The sequence below is a fragment of the Pseudophryne corroboree genome, chromosome 6 (assembly GCF_028390025.1).
Source record: "Pseudophryne corroboree isolate aPseCor3 chromosome 6, aPseCor3.hap2, whole genome shotgun sequence".
NCBI lineage: Eukaryota > Metazoa > Chordata > Amphibia > Anura > Myobatrachidae > Pseudophryne > Pseudophryne corroboree.
The window spans coordinates 705,525,225-705,547,396 of NC_086449.1; the positions used below are offsets into that span (position 1 = coordinate 705,525,225).

The window sequence follows — 22,172 nt, forward strand, 5'->3', positions numbered from 1 at the left end:
GAGAGAGGACGTGTCTCCATTCTCTCAGTGTCTTGTGCTGCATCTGTCCAGTCACAGTGGTTGTGTCCTCTGCTGCCATATGTCAAGTGCTGCTGTATAGGGAGCTGTGTTGTGCTGCATCAGTTCAGTGGTGGTGTGTTGTGCTGCATCAGTCCAATCACAGTGGTGGTGTCCTCTGCTGCCATATGTCCAGTGCTGCTGTATAATAAGTCCCTTACAGTGTTGCTGCGATGTCCTGCATCAGACCAGTGGTAGTGTCCTGTGCATCAGTCAGTCCAGTGACCAGTCACAGTGGTATCCTCTGCTGCCATATGTCCAGTTCTGCTGTATAGGATACTGTGTTGTACTGCATCAGTCCAGTGGTGGTGTGATGTGCTGCATTAGTCCAGTCACAGTGGTGGTGTCCTCTGCTGCCATATGTCCAGTGCTGCTGTATAAATCCAGTCCATTGCAGTAGTGCTGTGTTGTTCTGCATCAGTCCAGTGGTGATGTCCCTGTGCTGCCATATATGTCCAGTGGTACTGCCATATATGTCCAGTGATCCTGCCGTATATGTCCAGTGGTACTGCTGTATAAATACAGTGATCCTGCCGTATAATTACAGTAATCCTGCCGTATAATTACAGTGATCCTGCCGTATAATTCCAATAATCCTGCCGTATAATTCCAGTAATCCTGCCATATAATTACAGTGATCCTGCCGTATAATTCCAGTAACCCTACCGTAAAATTACAGTGATCCTGCCATATAATTAAAGTGATCCTGCCATATAATTCCAGTGATCATGCCGTATAATTGCAGTAATCCTGTCATATAATTCCAGTAATCCTGCCATATAATTACAGTGATCCTGCCGTATAATTACAGTAATCCTGCTATATAATTACAGTAATCCTGCCGTATAATTCCAGCAATCCTGCCGTATAATTACAGTGATCCTGCCGTATAATTACAGTGATCCTGCCGTATAATTCCAGTAATCCTGACGTATAATTCCAGTAATCCTGACGTATAATTACAGTGATCCTGCCGTATAATTCCAGTAATCCTGCCGTATAATTCTAGTGATACTGCCGTATAATTCCATTTAAATCCATATAATTCCGTATAAATCCAGTCCAGTGGTGCTGCCATATAAATTCAGTGGTGCTGTCCTGTGCTGCATATTTTTTACTCTAAATAAAGGGGTTATTAATATTCAATCCAAATAATTTTTACAGGGTTTGCCCTGTGGGGTGTAGGTGTAGACTCTGCTGTGCCACATATTGTGTTATGTAACTCCAGAAAAATAATGGAGAGAAAAAATTTGGAGGATAAAATAGGGAAAGATCAAGATCCACTTCCTCCTAGTGCTGAAGCTGCTGCCACTAGTCAAGACATAGACGATGAAATGCCATCAACGCCGTCTGCCAAGGTCGATGCCCAATGTGATAGTAGAGAACATGTAAAATCCAAAAAGCCAAAGTTCAGTAAAAAGACCCAAAAAAAGAAATTTAAATGGTCTGAGGAGAAACGTAAACTTGCCAATATACCATTTATGACACAGAGTGGCAAGGAGCGGCTAAGGCCCTGGCCTATGTACATGACTAGTGGTTCAGCTTCACGTGACGAATAAAGCCCTCATCCTCCCACTAGAAAAATGAAAAGACTTAAGATGGAAAAAGCACAGAAAAGAACTGTGCGTTCTGAGATGGTATTACAAATCCCCAAGGAGAGTCCAAGTGTGTCAGCGATTGCGATGCCTGACCTTCCCAACACTGGACGGTAAGAGGTGGCTCCTTTCACCATTTGCACGCCCCCTGCAAGTGCTGGAAGGAGCACCCACAGTCCAGTTTCTGATATTCAAATTGAAGATGTCACTGTTGAAGTACACCAGGATGAGGATATGGGTGTTGCCAACGCTGAGGAGGAACTTGACGATGAGGATTCTGATGGTTATGTGGTTTGTTTGACTGAGGCAGGGGGAGACATCTGTTGTCCATGGGATGAAGAAGCCCATTGTGATGCCTGGGCAAAATATAAAAAAAGCCACATCTTGGTGTGGAATTATTTCTCCACAAATCCGGACAACAGGTGTTAGGCCATGTGTTAACTCTGTCAATCTGTAATAAGTAGGGGTAAGGATGTTAACCACCTAGGAACATCCTCCCTTATATGTCACCTGCAGCGCATTCATCAGAAGTCAGTGTCAAGTTGTGAAACTTTGGGTAAGAGCGTAAGCAGTCCACTGACACCTAAATCCCTTCTTCCTCTTGTACCCAAGCTCCTGCAAGCCACACCACCAACTCTCTCAACGTCAACTTCCTCCTCAGTCAGGAACATCAGTAGTCCTGCATGCCATGTCACTGGCAAGACTGAGGATTCCTCTCCTAACCGGGATTCCTCTGGAGGATCCTTGAGTGGTACGCCTGTTGTTTTTGCTGCTGCTGTTGTTGCCGCTAGGAGTCGATCGTCATCCCAGAGGGGAAGTTGGAAGATCACTTGTACTACTTCTAGTAAGCAATTGACTGTCCAACAGTCCGTTGTGAGGAAGATGAAATATGACAGCAGTCATCCTGTTGCAAAGAAGATAACTGAGCCCTTGACAGCTATGTTGGTGTTAGAGGTGCGTCCGGTATCCACCATTAGTTCAGAGTCACTTAAAGATTTGTTAGAGTTACTGTGTCCCCGGTATCAATTCCGATCTATGTTCCACTTCTCTAGGCAGGCGATACCGAGAATGTACACAGACGTCAGAAAAAGAGTCACCATAGTCCTAAAAAATGCGGTTGTATCCAGTGTCCACTTAACCACGGGCATGTGGACAAGTGGAACAGGGCAGACTAAGGACTATATGACTGTAACAGCCCACTGGGTAGATGTATGGCCTCCCGCAGTGACACCAGTAGCAGCATCTTGCAAACGCCAACTCATTCCTAGGCAGGCTACGATATGTATCACCGCTTTCCATAAGAGGCACACAGCTGACAACCTCTTACGAAAACTGAGGGACATCATTGCACAATGGCTTACCCCAATTAGACTCTCCTGGGGATTTGTGATATCGGACAATGCCACCAATATTGTGCGTGCATTACATCTGGGCAAATTCCAGGACGTCTCATGTTTTGCACATACAAGTAATTTGGTGGTGCAGTATTTTTTTAAAAATGACAGGGGCATGCAGGAGATGCTGTGGGTGGCCCGAAAAATTGCGTGCCACTTTCGGCATTCAGCCACCGAAGACTGGAGCACCATCAAACACGCTTGAACCTGCTCTGCCATCACCTGAAGCAAGAGGTGGTAACGAGGTGGAATTCAACACTCTATATGCTTCAGAGGATGGAGGAGCAGCAAAAGGCAGGGCCGGATTAACAATGGGGCGGATGGAGCTGCAGCTCCAGGCCTCCCATTGAAAATAGGCCCACAGCGTTCCCTGCAGCGGCGCCAGTGTTGGCAAGAATTTTTGTTTTCCTGTCAATACCCGCCCAGCTAACTCACAGCCCAGCCACCAGAAGTAACATCACCACTGACCTCTGCCGGCCGAAAGAAGCCCCTTCAGCGCCAGACGCCCCTGGACCCTACCTAACAACCAGCTCAATCACCCATCAGACGCTCCGTTCCTTAAAGTCTGAAGCTCCGGCTGATTATTCCCGCATCAGGAGGAACGGAGGTGTGAGATTCAGGTGCTCTGCGTGGAGGAAGGGGGGGGAGGGGTCCGGGTCACCGGGTGCTCTGCGTTGGGGAAAGGGTGGTCTGGGTCTCCGGGTGCTCAGTGTTGCGCGGCCAGCTCCGAGTGCCGTGGTGGGGAGATGGGTGCAGCTTCTGCTCTAAGCTGCTACAAGCGGCACGTGTGTTTATGCAGTGGAGAGGGGTTGCGGAACAGTGCTTTGTTTTCCCACGGGAGTAATGGGTGTCCGGGTGTTAAGTATTCCCACGATTGGGGAGGGGGGCACTGTGTTCAGAGATCCTGCTACACGAGGGGCGTGCTCTGTGATCCTGGGGGGGCCTGCTGCTGCTTATTTGGCTGGCAGGTGGCCAGCTCGGAGTAGGTACATTGTGGGAAGATGGGTGCTGCTTCTGCTCAGCTGCTACAAGCATGATTGTTTGTGGACTAGGGGCAGCCCCATGGTGCTGGCAGATACTGCATTATTACTGATTAACTGGCCAGTTTAGGATCTGGGCAGTCAGAATGTCAACACCACAATCCCAACATTATTTGGAATACCGACAATGGCATCCCAAATAGGGGCACCAACCCAGCACTGGAATTCGAACAGCCAAGATGCCGAATGAATATCCATGTAGGACAGGTAAGCCGCGTGGAGAGGAGGTTAGGTGTAGGCTGCGGGAGAAGGGTTAGGCTGCACTCCAGGATGTAGGGGGGGGGGGGGTTAGGTTTAGGCACCCTCTAGGGAGGGTTAGAGTTATGGTGTGTACACACGGTGAGAGTTTTTCTTACGATTTTGACTATATAGTCAAAATCGTAAGAAACGTTAGTGCAGATCGCAAGGTGAAGTCACCTTGCGATCCCGGTTCGATGCCGATGCGCGGTCTCACGCGGTCGGCATCGCAAGAATAGATAGACTGTGCAGGCAAGTCAATTTTGACTATCTCTATAGAAGAGATAGTCAAAATTGCCACTTAGCCAAAATCACACATAGTCAGTATAGCAAGCACAGTCATTATGTGCTTGCGATGCCGACCTAGCCCCTGTCGCATAGTGAGAATCGGGCATAGCCCGAATCTCACCGTGTGTATGGGCCATTAGGCTACCAGGTAGGGGCGGGTGGGTTAGGTTTAGGCTGGGGGGGAAGGTCTTCCGCTGTCGGGATTCCAATCATCGGGATGCCACGGTCGGTATTCTGACAGCCGGCATCCCAACCCGTTAGTTTGTATTGACGCTTCAGTGTTGGAATCATACCTGGCTTTAAAGTAACCAGTATTTTTTATTTATTTATTTTATTAAGACAGGAGCTTGAAATACAATGGTGTTGCAGCATATTAAATAATAATAATAATAATAATAATTTTATTTATATAGCGCTCTTTCTCCAATAGGACTCAAGGCGCTTAACAGATACACAGCATAATATAGTACAGAAAAATAATGAAGTACATTTTTCATAAAATACAGAAGCATGAAGATACTAAAAGAGACACTATGGAAATGCTTGAGTAAACAGGAAAGTCTTGAGTCTACTTTTGAAGGATTCTATAGTTGGGGCCTCTCGCACTGTGCTGGGAAGTGAGTTCCATAGAGTCGGAGCCGCATGACTAAAAGCTCGACCCCCAGATGAATTACGGTAGATTCTAGGTACTGCTAAAAGTCCTTCATCTACAGATCGCAGTAATCGAGTGGGGCAGTATGGGATCAGAAGCTGTTTCAGGTACCTTGGGCCTTGGTCATGTAATGCTTTGAAACTCAGTAAGCCAATCTTGAAGAGCCATTTAAATTAAAATAATATGTATCTATATATTATGGGACCTGGAAAAAGTGTAGAAGGATTTGTGCAGGGTATGAGATGTGAGTAGGTAACATAGGGGGTCATTCCGAGTTGGTCGCTCACTAGCTACCTTTTGTAGCCGTGCAAACGCATAGTCACCGCCCACAGGGGAGTGTATTTTAGCTGTGTAAGTGTGCGAACGCCTGTGCAGCCGAGCAGTACAAAAATAATTTGTGCAGTTTCTGAGTAGGTCTGAACTTACTCAGCCGCTGCGATCACTTCAGCCTGTCTGGTCCCGGAATTGACGTCAGACACCCGCCCTGCAAACGCTTGGACACGCCTGCGTTTTCACAACCACTCCCTGAAAATGGTCAGTTGTGACCTACAAATGCTCTCTTCCTGTCAATCTCCTTGCGATCGGCTGTGCGAATGGATTCTTCGTAAAACCCATTGCACAGCATCGATCCGCTTTGTGCCCAAGCGACACGCCTACGAAAAACTGCAGCATGCGATCAGGTCGGAAATGACCCCATAGTGATGTAGTGTTGGGGGGTAGTTTGGGCAGGTACAGTGTGGTGATAATTCAGACCTGATCGCTGTTGTGCGAATTTGAAAGGTTGCCGATTATCGATAGACTGCGCATGCGTACGGATCGTAATGCGCAGGCGCGAGGTCAAACTGGGAAAGAAATCAGCGTCTTTTTTGATATCTAGGCGTACACAGATTGATTGACAGGAAGCAGACATTTGGGGGTGGTAAATAACCATTTTCATGGAGTGTCAGGATAAACGCAGGCGTTCCCAAGAGTTTTCAGGGAGGGTGACGTCAGCTCCGGACCCGATCAGCCGATTCTTTCGCACTGTAGGAGTATGTCCTGGGCTACGCACAGACTGGAAAAATCATTCGATGGTGAGTGGGTTGTGAACGGATTTGCAGCTGACCAGCATTTGCAAAGCTTTTTGCACGGCATATACAGACTAGCACAGGGCGGTTTTTCACTCTGTCTGGGCGGCAACCATCTGATCGCAAAATACCCTGAGAATTGTGGTAACAGGATTCACAGGGACAGAGCTTTCTCGCAAGCTCTATCCCTGTATGCAATAATTGATACATCCCTGTGATGTATTCAATTATCCTGATACGATTTTGGTCAAATGTATCACACCCGCATCTCGGATGTGGATTGTATTAAATATGCCCCATAGTGTTGAGGTGGTCTATTTACTAAGCCTTGGATGGAGATAAAGTGGACGGAGATAAAGTACCAGATAAAGTAACAGCCAATCAGCTCCTGCCATGTCACAGGCTGTGTTTGAAAAATGACAGTTAGGAGCTGATTGGCTGGTACTTTATCTCCGTCCACGTTACCTCCATCCAAGACATGGGGTCCATTCATGAAGCAGTGAAAAGTGTGGAGAAGTGAGCCAGTGGAGAAGTTGCCCATGGCAACCAATCAGCTGCTCTGTATAATTTTATAGTATGCAAATTATAAATGTTACATCAATGCTGATTGGTTGCCATGGGCAACTTCTCCACTGGCTCACTTCTCCACACTTTTCACTGTTTCATGAATAGACCCATTAGTAAATAGACCCCACCATGAAGTGATGTAGTGTGGGGAGGATGTGCAGTGATGTACAGTAGTATGCCACCACACCCACCTGCCCACACAGGGAGAAATTTTCTGTGGTGCTAATCACACCCACTGTGCTGCAACAATAGGCCCTTCAAAAATTTCAGCTCCAGGCCATTGTGGACCTTAATCTGGCACTGGCAAAAGGCCATTCAAGCCTATACATCCACCTACGATATAGGCAAAGGAAGGGGAATGCACCTGACTTAAGTGCAGTGGAGAATGATTTCCATCTTGTTCAAGGTTCTCCAACCCTTCGAACTTGCCATACGTGAAGTCAGTTCAGACACTGCCAGCTTGAGTCAGGTCATTCCCCTCATCTGGCATTTGCAGAAGCAGCTGGAGAAATTGAAGGAGGAGTTAAGACGGAGCGATTTCGCAAAGTATGTGGGACTTATGGATGGAGCCCTTCATTCACTTTGCCAGGATTCAAGGGTGGTCAATCTGTTGAAATCAGAGCACTAGATTTTGGCCACCGTGCTCGATACTAGGTTTTAAAGCCTATGTTGTATCTCTCTCCTGCAGACACAAGTCTGCAGAGGTTCAAAGACCTGCTTGTGAGAAAATTGTCAACTCAAGCGGAAAGTGACCCATCAATAGCTCCTCCTTCACTTTCTCTCACAACTGGGGCTGCAAGGAAAAGGATAAGATTTCCTAGCCCACCCGCTGGCGGTGATGCAGGGCAGTCAGGAGCGAGTGCTGACATCTGGTCATGACTGAAGGACCTGCCAATGATTACTGACATGTCTACTGTCACTGCATATGATTCTGTCACCATTGAAAGAATGGTGGAGGATTATATGAGTGACAGCATCCAAGTAGGCACGTCAGACAGTTCGTATGTATACTGGCAGAAAAAAGAGGCAATTTGGATGCCCTTGCACAAATTGGCTTTATTTTGCCTAAGTTGCCCCCCCTCCAGTGTGTACTCCGAAAGAGTGTTTAGTGCAGCCGGTAACCTTGTCAGCGACTGGCGTAGGAGGTTACTTCCACAAAATGTGGAGAAGATGATGTTCATCAAAATGAATTATAAATTCCTTCGGGAAGACCTTTACCAGCAATTGCCTCCAGAACGTACACAGGGACCTGTGATTGTGGATTCCAGTGGGGACGAATTGATACTCTGTGAGGAGGAGGATGTACACAGTGAAAGGGGTGAGAAATTGGAGAATGAGGATGAGGTCGACATCTTGCTTCTGTAGAGACAGTTTGTGCAAGAAGAGATTGATTGCTTCTTTTTTGGTGGGGGCCCAAACAAACCAGTCATTTCAGCTACAGTCGTGTGGCAGACCCTGTCGCTGAAATGATTGGTTTGTTAAAGTGTGCATGTCCTGTTTATATAACATAAGGGTGGGTGGGAGGGCCCAAGGACAATTCCATCTTGCACCTCTTTTTCTTCTTTGCATCATGTGCTGTTTGGGGACTAGTTTTTTAAAGTGCCATCCTGTCTGACACTGCCGTACAACTCCAGGGGTACTGCCGTATAAGTTCAGGAGTACTGCCATATAAATACAGTCCAGTGGTGCTGTCTTGTGCTGCACCAGTCCAGTGGTGGTGTCCTGTGCTGTATATTATTTACGCCAAATAAAAGGGTTATATACATTATTTATATTTTTATCCAAATAATTTTTACAGGGTTTGCCCTGTGTGGTGTAGGGTTACGCTCGTCTGTGCAGCATATTATTATAATTGCTTCAAATAAAAGGGTTATTACTTTCCAAATTAATTTTACAGGCTTTGCCGTGTGTGTGTTTGGTTTAGGGGTACGCTATCCTGTGCCACCAATATTGTGTGTGTATTACATCTGGGCAAATTCCAGCACATCCCATGTTTTTTGTGCAGCACACTTGTTTCGCTTAGCTTAGTCATACAGCTACCTCATTGCACCTCTTTTTCGTCTTTGCATGATGTGCTGTTTGGGGCCTAGTTTTTTAAAGTACCATCCTGCCTGATACTGGAGTGCCACACCTTAATGGGCCAGGTGTTTGTGCCGAACACTTGTGTTGCTTAGCTTAGCTATACAGCTACCTCATTGCACCTCTTTTACGCATGATGTGCTGTTTGGGGCCTAGTTTTTTTAAGTGCCATCGTATCTGCAACTACAGTGCCACTCCTAGATGGGCCAGGTGTTTGTGCCGCACACTTGTGTCACTTAGCTTAGTCATCCAGCTACCTTATTGCACCTCTTTTTCTTCTTTGCATCATGTACTGTTTGGGGTCTATTTTTAAAATCTGCCATCCTGTCTGCCACTGCAGTGCCAGTCCTAGATGGGCCAGGTGTTTGTGCCGCACACTTATGTCGCTTAGCTTAGTCATACAGCCACCTTGGTGCAACTTTTAGGCCTAAAAACATTATTATGAGGTGTGAGGTGTTCAGAATAGACTGGAAATGAGTGGAAATGAATGCTATTGAGGTTAATAATACCATAGGATCAAAATTATCCCCAAATTCAGTGATTTTAGCTGTTTTTATGTTTTTTTCAAAAATCATCCAGATCCAAAACCAAAACCAAAACATGAAAGGGTGGTTTGGGCAAAACCAAGCCAAAACCAAAACACAAGCGGGAATTAGAACCATAACCAAAACACAAAAAATGAAAAGTTCCTGTCACACATCTCTAGTGCTAAGTAGGATGTGTCCCAGAAGAAGGTCAACACAGCAGTGGCTCATTACTTGTTGCAGAATAATGGTTGAGTTGTGGAGCATGTATTAATTAGATTCTGGGATGTGCATCTTTACCATCTTGACAGTGTTTACCTTAGTCCTGCTGGTTTGGCCATTTTTGTGGGGGATCTGTTCTGCTAGTTTCAGGGTTTTCTTTAGAGAAGTTTTTCATTTGTGGAAGTGCAGTGGCTTAGGCCTTACTTTGTCAGTACATAATGGTAGCTTGTTTGTTATGTTAAGTTTTAGGCTTAGTGGGTGCTCTCTCCTTGCATTAGAGTATGTTGTCACTCATTTGTGCTGGACAGGAAATGGTTACCGTCAGGGGCGTAGCCAGAACTTTGTGGGCCACATAGCAACATTTTGAAGGGGCCCCAGTCCCAATGCTTCTAGAGAGACACTTCTCTGCAGCAGTTGTTAATTTTATGCACTATAATAGTGCCCTAGTTAATTTTCTGAACCATGGTAGAGCCTTATTTAATGTTATGCCCCATAGTAGTGCCCTAGTTTCTTTTATGAATCATAGTAGTGCTTAAGTTCACCCTATGTCATATTTCGGAGCTGCCAGTACACATTATGCCACACAGTACCCCCAACTCACATTATGATATATAGTGCTCCCCGTACAGTGCCCTGGTTCATATATTATAAAATTACAAAAATGTCCTCCAGTTCATATTATACCACACTACAATGAGCAAGTCCAGGGGCATACCTAGATATATTGCAGGCCCCAAGGAAGAAGATTGAAAGGACCCCTATGTACCACCCAATCACGAAAATGTATATAACACATGTAACTTTGACAGGGAAGGTGGGCCCCTCTCAGCTCTGGGCCCTGTAGCAGCCGTATTGCCTGCACCTATGGTAGCTATGCCCTTGGTTACCGTACCTGAATGGATGGTTTCTGGAATGAGGAGTTGAACACCAGCGTTTGGTTCTGTGTGTGTTTAGTTTTCCTGTACATTCTTTAGTGCTGTCACCATTTAAAATTTTAATTTAATATTGTTAATAATAACTTTGACAAAAAATTGAAAACACCAGCACTGTTGTTCGTATCTTTATCATTAGTAGTTAACTTATTTATATGTATCTAATTCATCAAAGGTAACATGCAAAGGGTTAGAGAAGTCTGCTGACCCACATGATTTTGGATCAGTATTCATTTTGTGTATTGGTTTTGGTTGTTTTCAGCAATACTGGCCAAAGGCTGCACCGAGCTGGCTGGTTACTAAGCAACAGAGCAGCAGAAACAAACACACTGCAGTTTAGAGCGCATTTATGAAACAATGTCGCACAGTAGTGGCAGAAAAGAAAAGTGGTGCAAGATGGAATCTTCCTTGGGCCACCCACCCTTATGTTAGATATTAAAAAGGACATGCACAGGTTAACAAACCAAACACTTCAGTGACAGGGACTAACACTTTTGTGGCTGAATTGTATGGTTTGTTTGGGGCCCCACAAAATAACTACCAATGAGCTTAAGGTAGCTAACAGTGTTGTTAATCTTTTCTACAGTTGGAAGAGGTCATTCTCATACTCAACCTCACCCTCATCAGTGTTAACATCATCATCACCACATAATATTAACTCATTCCCGCTGGAATCCACTATTACTGTACATAAGTCTCTCTACTTTAATATAAATTGTGGGAAAGTTCTTCCTCATAGAATTTGTAGTTCATTTTTATGAACATCATCTTTTCCACACTTTGAGTAAGTAGCCCCCTACACCACTCACAAAGTTCCCGGCTGTGCTCTGCTAAAAACTCTTTTCAAGTACACACTGAAGGGTGGGTAGCTTAAGTACACCAAAGCAACTTTGTACAGTGGGCTCCAAATATATACGTTATGGTAAGAACTTACCGTTGATAACAGTATTTCTCCTAAGTCCACAAGTTCCACAGGATAACATTGGGATATGATGAAGCGACAGAGAATTTGCGCCAATCGGTCAAAGCTTTTCGGCCTCCGAGCATGCAACGGGCCTGTCCATATATCCCCGCCTCCTGGCTCAGGCAAATCAGTTGTATTCCCAAAGCTCAAGGCAGGAGCATCATAGATAGCCCTAATCAGGCGAGAAGAACACACGTGCACACTCTTCCGTACAAGAAGGAAGAGGTTAGTGAGTAAAAGGATCCTCAAATCAGGTGCGTCAGGGTGGGATCCCTGTGGAACCTGTGGACTTAGGAGAAATACCATTATCAACGGTAAGTTCTTACTATAACGTATATTTCTCCGGCAGGGTCCACAGTTTATACACAGGATAACATTGGGATTTCCCAAAGCAATTTAGTGGTGGGGACGCTCCTGATTGGACAGAAGAATCCTGTGCCCAAATTCAGCGTCATGAGAGGCAAAGGTATCCATGGCATAATGTCTCATGAATGTGTTAATGGAAGACCATGTGGCTTTACTCTCTGAAGACTTGAATCCAGTACAGCCCCCAAGTGAGTCATCCGCTGTGACGGAACCAGAGACAATTTTGCCCAATTTATGAGCCACCCGCGCCTTTGCAGACTCATTATTGTCTGTTGCAGATGACATAGGAGTAATTCCTGCGACTGTGCCAGGATTAAAAGATCGTCGAGGTATGGAAAAATTCTTATCCCCTGCTGGCGGAAATAAGCTGCCATTACCACCATAAACTTGGTAAATACTCTGGAGGCATTGGCTAACCCAAAAGGAAGGGCCTGGAACTGAAAATGCTGTTGGAGAATAGTGAACTTGAGATAGCACTGATGGGACAGTGCTATAGGAACATGTAGGTAAGCATCCTGTATATCAAGGGATACCATATAATCCCCTGGCTCCATCGCCAAAATGATGGAACGAAAAGTCTCCATATGAAACCAAGGTACCCAAATGTATTTGTTCAGTACTTTGATATTGAGAATGGGCTGACCCCTTTGGTTCCTGAACTAGAAACAGGTTGGATTAAAAACCCTGTCCTCGTTGCACAGGAGGAACTGGAATGACTACTCCTGACTGAAGCAATTTCTGAACTGCCTCTTGCAAAGCCCTGGCCTTCATCTCTACACGAGATGGGCTGGTATAAAAAATCTTCGAGGAGGGTGCGTCTTGAAGGCAAAAGTATAACCTAGAGATACCACTTCCTGCACCCAGACATCTGTTGTAGACTGCTGCCAGATCTTTGCAAACTGAAGAAGTAGGCCCCCCACCCTGGGATCCCCCAGGTGGAGGCTCGCACCATCAGGCTGATGGCTTATTATCTGTTTTACTAACCGGTCCTCTCATAGCCCAATGCTTTTTAGTCTTACCAGACTTGTTGTATTGGGACTGCCTGCCATCACTTTTTCCTTTAGCTTTTCCTTGAGACCGAAAGGGCCGAAAAGCCGAAACTTTAGGTTTGAAATTGTATGTGGAAGAAACTTTTACCTTCTTGGAGTGTGCTTCTGACTCCAAAATATCTGTCAATTCTTTACCAAAAAGAATGTCTCCAGAAAAAGCAAAGATTCCAAAACCTTCTTTGATTCTGAATCAGCTTTCTGCGAGCAGCTATTGTTGAAGCTGATGCCCTGGAGGCAATAGTACTCATATCTAATGCTGCCTCCTCCAAGAACATTGCAGCCTGTTTTGTATGTGCTATATGGGATTTTTGCTCTCTAGATGCTATTGAAAAATCCCCCTCCAATGCATCAGCCCAGGCAGCCACTGCCTTTGCCATCCCAGCTGAAGCCATCGATGGCCTTATGACTGCCCCAGACAGGGAAAAAAATGTTTTTTTTAAAAACCATCCACTCTCCTATCCGTGACATCATTTAATGATGTTGAAGGCAAAGGTAATGTAAATTTTCGCACTAATCAAATCACATGCGTATCTACTTTAGGAGCCACCTCCCTTTTTAAACAATCCCCTGCTGGAAGAGGATAATTGGAATTCCATTTCTTAGGAATTCTAAACTTCTTATTGGGTGTCTTATTGGGCTTCTTCCATGATTTCTGTCAGCTGATCTGACCCTGGAAACTCAGTCTGAACTGTTTTGGGACGTTTAAACACAGGTGCCTTGTTTTTAACACAGACTCTGCTGAATCCTCTAAGGATAGAATGTCTTTCATTACTTTAATTAACTCAGCTATATCCACTAAGCTGAGACCTTCCTCCTCTTCATATGCCGAAGTAGAATTTATTGAGCTTTCATCCTCCAATGAATCCTCATCTGAAACATGTGTAGCCTGTGAGAATGAAGATTTACTTAACACTGGCTTATTAGCCTGTTTCTTTTGAGAGGCTGCTGCTGGAAGTGATAAACCGCAAGTGGGAAGCTGCATGTAAGGGTTTATTGTGTAACCTATACCTGGTATAGGAGTTGGAGGAATTATCCATTCAGCTATACTGGATACTGTCTGTGCAAACATAGCCCAAGGTGGATAAACCTCCACCTGACTCTGCCTTGTATTTTTCAAGAGACCCTAGTGAAAGTTAAAACAATTTGCACACAAACCATAGTGAACCAGATCCTGAGAGGTTAACACAGCTTTGCAAGACAAACATGATATGAGTGTTGGTATTGCTGTGAGTTTATATTCCTCACCTTTGCCACTCTTAGACATGATAAATAATCAACACTTCCACAGTGTACTACACAATTTGTGACTGTAATCACTTTAAGCTTTTTAAAGTGACCTACAATCCGACCCTACCCATGCACCAGCATTAAGGATCGGAATAGAAAAAAACTGACTGATATATATAGTAAAGTCAGCAATCACACTAGCAGTCAGTCACATGTTATACATTAGTATAATAAGCAATATGAGCACATCATTAACTACAACTTCATTTCAAGTATGTAGGAGAACATATTACTGAATGATGTTTAAACAGATCTACCGTATTCAGATGCATAGCGGAAAAAAACAACAGTAATAGTATACAGACTCATATGCAATAGGCACTTATCTAACTATTCGTATTTAAAAAGGTAGATTTAAAAAGATTTAAAAAGGAGACTTAGTGCTGTATTACCCATACTCAATAGAGTGGGATACAGGGAGACTCACCTCACTTCCAGGACCGATCAATACGTTTGCGAACGCTGAGTGGATCCAGACGCTACAAGTGAACACTGCCGCTCCATGAACCTATAGTGAACAAAGACGCTCAGTGAACACAGCCGCACCCGTCACACAGCAACCTATGCTGCGACTGGGTCCCCTTCGTGTACAGCGTCTGAGACAGAATCGGGAAACAGTTCATGGTGGGAGACTTGCAGGAAACTGGTCATGAACCAGGGGGAGGGGCAACCAGGAGAGCGTCTGACTCCCCACTGCTGACATCAACCCTAGGGATCGCAGCCACATACTATTCCTGGAGCCTATGATCACTAAGGCCTAGCGCTGGAGCACCACAGGTGGCAGCCGCGTAAGCGACTGTTTGGTAGTCTCCTCCCAAAACAGTGCGGCTTTGTCCATATTCCCCTTCTAAGCGGAACCGATGCCTTACCTTCTCCCCATACTCCGGCCACAGCCTGGTAATGTTTGCTGGACCTGCTAGTATATCCGACACAGACGCCCACCGAAACACACTGTACTCATGGGTAAGCGTTGTTATGACTCGGTGGAGAGTTTTTGGAGCGACTCTTTCTAAGGTACGCATAAGACGCTTTTTAGAAAGATCACTCAAGAAAAAATAGTAAGACTATAAAAATAAAATAAGAAAGCTTAGTGCTGCTAAAAATCAGCAGCCCTCTGACCATGGTCCGGCTCCTCTCGCACCAAACTAAAAAACTGATTTGCCTGAGCCAGGAGGCAGGGATATATGGACGGGCCCGTTGCATGCTGGGAGGCCGAAAAGCGTAGACCGATTGGTGCAAATCCACTGTCGCTTCATCATATCCCAATGTTATCCTGTGAATAACCTGTGGACCCTGCCAGAGAAAGCCTTTTTTTTCTTCCTAGTTGTATTCTATGGATGGTCACCATATCAGATTGAGTCATGGTAGAGGTGTCACTAATGTTGGGCAATATGGGCAGCAGCAGTTACAGGAGAAACTTAAGGAGACTGCATGTCATATGCCATTTGAGCTGCCAACTTGCTCACATGGAGCTCCTTGCATCTATTAGGATCTGTGTCATTTGGAAAGAAAGACATTATGTATAACTTAAACTTAAACCTATAATATGGACATCAAAATGTAGGGATATGATTTCAAGATGTTGACAACCCTTTGTTCCTGGTGAAGTAAATAAAGAACTTGATCTACAAGTTATTATCCAATATATATTTAGCAGAATTGCTTCCTTTCATCTCATCTTTAAATTTTTTGAGCTGCCTTTCCATTAGTCTAATTAAGTGAATCACCTGACTCATGCTGGCAGTGTCTGAACTCTTTTCACAGGTGACTACTTTGAATGGTTTCAGCACCTTCCATAACATGGAACGTATTCTCCACCATGGTGTACATTCCTCCTCCTTTCCCTTTGTTGTGGCTTGTTATATACACTTGGATTGCTTGTTGCTGTTCCTCCATCTTCTGAAGCATATAAAGAGTGGAATTCCACTTTATTACTACTGTACATCTTGGTTCAGTTGGTGGCATGGCAAATTGAACTGTAATTGCAGCCACTGCAATCTCCTTCATGCTGTTGCTGAATGCTGAAAATGTCCCAAAATATTTCTGGCTACAGAGAGCATCTCCTGCATGCCTCTGTCATTTAAAAAAAAAAATTCTATACCACCAAATTGATTCGGTGCCCAAAACATAGGATGTGTTCAAAATCACCCAGCTGTAATGCTTTCACAATATTAATGCCATTCCCAGAAATTACAAATCCTAAAGGAAAATCCTAGAGGGGTTAGCCAGGTTGTCACTGGTACAGTATACTTCTTAGTGAAGCTGGTGATACAGAGAGAAGTCTGCCTCTGAATGAGCTGGCGTTTTATGTTACATACTGCTGCTGTTGAAAGTGATACACCCAGTGGGCTATTACAGTTATGTAATCTTCAGGACCATTATCGCTTGACCAAATATCTGTTGTTAAGTGGACAATGGGTACAATTGCATGCTGTATGCCAATAATTAATTTTTTGTTAATGTCCTGGTACAGCCGAAGAATTGGTTTTCGGGTAAAATGAAACTGAGATGGAATTTGGTACTGGACCAGATGCATTAATGGCGGATATTGACTGTAGATCTAATACTAGCTTAGCCATCATGGCTTCAGTGATCTGCTATACAAATGGATGGCATCTTTCATACTTGCTTCTTCTTGCAAAAGATTGTCTTACAGTCAATTGTTGTTTGAAGCTACTAGTAGTCTTCTTGGTCCCCCTCCTGGGATGAAGATTCACCACCAGCAGCACTAAATGATTCTACTGAGAACTACTGGATAGGGGAGGAATAAGTTAGTCTTAGCAAATTGGATGCAAGAGAACTACTTCATCATAAATGAGAATATTGATGATGGAGTTGTTGGCATTGAAGATTGCATGTGCTGGGATCTACCTATGTGGGAGGTAGCTGATTCTGGACTGCATGGAATTATTTTAGAAGATTTTTCAGATTTTGACAAGAACTTTTCATAAACTTGCTGCAAATGATGTACAGTGCATCCAGAAAGTATTCACAATGCTTCACTTTTTCCCACATTTTGTTATGTTACAGCCTTATTCCAAAATGGAATATTTTTTTCCCTCAAAATTCTACACACAATACCCCATAATGACAATGTGAACAAAGTTTTTTTGTAATTTTTGCAAATTTCTTAAAAATAAAAAGCTAAGAAATTACATGTACATAAGTATTCACAGCCATCGCCATGAAGCTCAAAATTGAGCTCAGGTGCATCCTGTTTCCACTGACCATGAGAAACAAAATTCTTTGGTCTGATGAGACATAGATTGAACTCTTTGGCATAAATGCCAGGCATCATGTTTGGATGAAACCAGGCACCGCTCACCACCAGGCCAATACCATCCCTACAGTGAAGCATGGTGGTGGCAGCATCATGCTGTGGGGATATTTTTCAGCAGCAGGAACTGGGAGACTAGTCAGGATAGAGGGAAAGATGAATGTCGCAATGAACAGAGAAATCCTAGATGAAAACCTGCTCCAGAGCACTCCTGACCTCAGACTGGGGTGACGGTTCATCTTTCAGCAGGACAAAGACCCTAAGCACACAGCCAAGATATCAAAGCAGTGGCTTCAGGACAACTCTGTGAATGTCCTTAAGTGGCCCAGCCAGAGCCTAGACTTGAATCTGATTGAATATCCCTGAAGAGATCTGAAAGTGGCTGTGCACCAACGCTTCCATCCAACCTGATGGAGTTTGAGAGGTGCTGCAAAGAGTAATGGGCAAAACTGCCCAAAGATAGGTGTGCCAAGCTTGTGGCATCATATTCAAAAAGACTTGAGTCTGTAATTGCTGCCAAAGGTGTATCATTAAAGTATTGAGCAAAGGCTGTGAATACTTATGTACATGTGAGTAATTGTGTGAACAATATTAGGGGAAAAAAGGAATTTATTCCAGTCTGAAATAAGGCTGTAACATAACAAAATGTGGAAAAAGTGAAGCGCTATTAATACTTTCCGGATGCACTGTAAAAGGGAAGAGGTTCCTAGTTGGTTGATGTCCCAACCTATACTAACTTTGGCTTTACAAAAACTACAGATGGCTTGACAACTGTTGTCAATATTTGGGTAAAAATAATTCCACACATATGAGGTTTATTTTTGGTCTTATGCCTAGGCATGACAATGGCCTTTGTATCACGGGCAAAAACTACTGCCACTGGTGCCTGACACAAACAACATCCTCATCATCAACATCATTATTAACAGCATCAGGTACACACATAACACCCTCATCCTGTTGCACTTCCATAGTGGCATCCTCAATTTCTATGTCACTAGCTATACCTGTGCTGTTTATCCTGATATTTGCAGAGAGTGCAGAAATGGTGGATGGAGGTTTCTATATGAGAACAGTATCAGAAATGGCAGACTCACACATACAGTAGCTAACATGGATGCTCTAAAACTCTCATCAGGGATTTGTGACCTTTCTGAACACACAGTTTGTTCTTCAGTCTTTGTGTTTTTTTCTGCACTGATTTGCCTGTTTTACATTTAACACCTCTTATAGACTCTGAGTGACATGATATTGCATTATCATGCGAGGTTACAGAAGAAGATGCCTGATTGACAGTAGTCCTGGAAATACCAATCGCAAAAAAATGCCAAGACTTGAGCCTTTACTTGCCACTGCATGGGGTGAATGGCATGTTGGCAATTTTACGTTTTTCGGCAGTAAACTTTCACTGTATTGTGAAATAATTGTTTTGATTTCAGGTTCCCTTTCCTAAACCTTTTATGCCCTTGAGCACCAGCTTTAGTAGATGTTCAAGTACTAATATCATGACTATTGCTGCTCCTACTCTTCCACTGATCGAGTTCCATATGGACTCACAGTGTTTTTATTATTAACTAGGTGGCACTTGGCCTTGAACACACACAAGTTTAAAAAACAACAACACTTTTTTCTGTATTTTAACAAATGGATATAAATACAGAGAAAAAAAACAGTTGGTGATCTCTCTGTATAGTTACCGGTGCTGTTAGGTAATTTTTATGTTTTATCCAAAGCAAAACTCCTGCTGCAAGTGTCTATAGCTTGCCAGGCTAAACACCATATAAATAGAAACAAAAAGATACAAATTCATTCGTGGCCAATATTGTGTATTTTACTGTGTATTTTTACTTGTATGTTTTTTTTATAAATGTAATTCTTCAGAGACTATACAGTATGTCTTATTTCATATAATTGTATATCTTTACATATAAAACATTGTGTTAAAAATGAGCCTCTGTGTGATTGAGTATAACTGACAGCGCTCATGTATTGAAACTTTTATCTTGATATTTAATTACAAAACTCCAGCGCAGTGTTACTTTGTATTTTAACAAATGACAACAACTTCACACTATGACTCTCACACACTTAAATATTATTAATGCGGTGTCACGGATTGACCCTGAACACATGCATTTTTTTCTTTGTTTGTTTTTTGTTTTGTTTTTGTATAATTATTTTTTCACAAATGACAACTTCACACCGCAAACTAACAATACTTATATTTATTAAACTAATGACACGACACCTACTGAGCTTTATTGAACACAAACAAGTTGTACAGAAAAAACTACTTTTTTTTTTACTGTTTTCCCCCCACAAATAACAACTTCGCACGTGGACTCACAGTGCTTATATTTATTAACGCAGTGGCACAAGTTGAACAAAAAACAACTTTTTCACAAATGACATCACACTGTGAACTCACAGTTCTTATATTGACACCTACTAAGCTTTATTGAACAACACACACACAGTTACACAAAAAACAATTTTTTTTCAATGTAAGCACTAGACAGTGACAAAAAAACGGGTGTGGTATGGAAGGTAGATAGTAACTAGGTTGACAGTGTCTAGATCGACCACTACTGGTCAACACTAACTAGGTCAACAGGGTCTCTAGGTCAATGTGGTCTAGGTCGACAGGTCAAAAGGTCAACATGAGTTTTTAATGAATTTTTTTGTGTTGTTTTCTTCGTAGAGTGACCGGGAACTGCAATTAGTGCACCGTGTCCCCTCGCATGGCTCGCTTTGTTCGGTTACCATTCCCAGTTGTAGTCCACGTGGATTGTTAAGATTGTTAAGTATGAAAAGGTTAAAAAAAAGAAAAAAATCATAAAAAACTCATGTCGACCTTTTGACCTGTTGACCTAGAACATGTCGACCTAGAGACCCTGTCGACCAATGGTGGTCGACCTAGATAGTGTCGACCTAGTTACTGTCTTCCTAGAGACCAGATCCCACAAAAAACACCAATATGCACCAAGGGTTAATGCTGCCCCTAGATTAGGAGCTCTGGGCTGCAATATAGGCACTAAGCAGTGACAAAAAAACTGTGCACCAAGGGTTAATGCTGCTCTATATTAGGAGCTCTGGGCTGCCCTGTAGACAGTTACATGCTCAGCACCAGTGTGACTGTGCACCAACAAAGGGTTAATGTATGGTGGTTGGTTATTGAAATGCATTCCTGTAGGAGCTCTGGGCTTTGTGAACCAGTAGTTTCAATTATCAATGACAGTATGGAGCAGCATGGACTGTGTAATGGTTAGCATTACTGCGACACAGCACTGAGGTCATGGGTTTGATTCCCACCATGGTTGTAACTGTGTTGAGTTTGTATATCCTCCCCATTTTGTACTCCAGTTTCCTCCCAGAATCCAATAATATACTCGTAGGTTAAGTGGCTCCAAATGATAACAAAAACAAAACCCTAGCATGAATTTGTGTAGTGTGTATGTGTACATTTTTTAGAGACTAAAGATTGTAAGCTTCACTGGGGCAGGGACTGATGTGAATGGCCAAATATACTATGTAAAGCGCAGCGGAACATGTGTGCGCTATATAATTAATTGGTAATAATAAATTAATAGTTTCCTGCCCTGACAGACTCTCCAGTGTGAAATGATCCAGCATCAGCCTGTGTGAAATGATGGCCAAATCCAAAACACGCAAGATCCGACACTGGAAAGATGACGTTTTGCCTCGTTTTGGAATCTGAGCCTGCCGGGAAAACTGAAGCCACTGCTCAGATTCACTCGGAAACTGGAAGTTCGGGTGGGGGAAATCGAGCCCACACATCCATAGTAAAGGCCGGGTAACACAAAAATACATCATTAGTGAGTTTATGGAAGAGTGCAAACAAATTAAATAAAATAATGCCATTCATCGAACCATTTTCTAATATAACTTTCTACAGTCCCAAAAATCTATCATGTTGATTGTGAAACTTTAAGCTGTATAAAAATGTCACAAGCAAATTTTGTAAATTACATTTTATTTCCTGACTAATTAATGGCTAATTAACTCAAGTTAGCCATTTACAATATATTACAGAAAGTTTTTTCCTATGTTATATTTACATCTGCTTATAATTGCTAAAAAACAACAACTTGTAAAATGTTTATTTTTCATGTACTTGTTGTTAAAAATGTTTTCATTATATTGATGTAACCAATTCAATGTTATATGTATTGCTACAGTAAGTGGTTTTCATTACATAAGAAGCATAATGTCGTTCAGCACCCTTTATTTTTCTTTATCATAGACATCAATGGAGAACTTCCATTGTAATGTCTGCAAAAAATACTTAAATGTTTAAATGGGGCATTCGTTACTTTTTCCAGCCACTCACATACAGTACATTTAAATTCAACAATTCAAGTATTTTAACCTGTATTTCATACCAACATAACAGGTCAATAGGAGTATGTTAAATATGAATAACATGGGTGCTTGATACTGGAATGAAAGGATTAAGAATTTTTTTACACCCCCTCAAACCCACCCACACACCGATCCACCCTCTCTCTACAATAGCACTACATTGAACTTTAATTGAATTCAGTAGGATTCCAA

The 22,172-nt window shown here is 43.1% G+C and overlaps 1 long non-coding RNA gene across 1 annotated transcript in view; it reads left to right on the forward strand.

Moving 5' to 3' along the window:
- LOC134935591 (uncharacterized) overlaps positions 1-21,596 on the forward strand; it is a 34,501-nt gene extending 12,905 nt beyond the window's left edge. Inside the window, exon 3 of the long non-coding RNA XR_010180274.1 lies at positions 21,204-21,596. This is a non-coding gene — a long non-coding RNA (uncharacterized LOC134935591). The remainder of the gene's footprint in view (positions 1-21,203) is intronic.
- Positions 21,597-22,172: the final 576 nt, after the last annotated feature.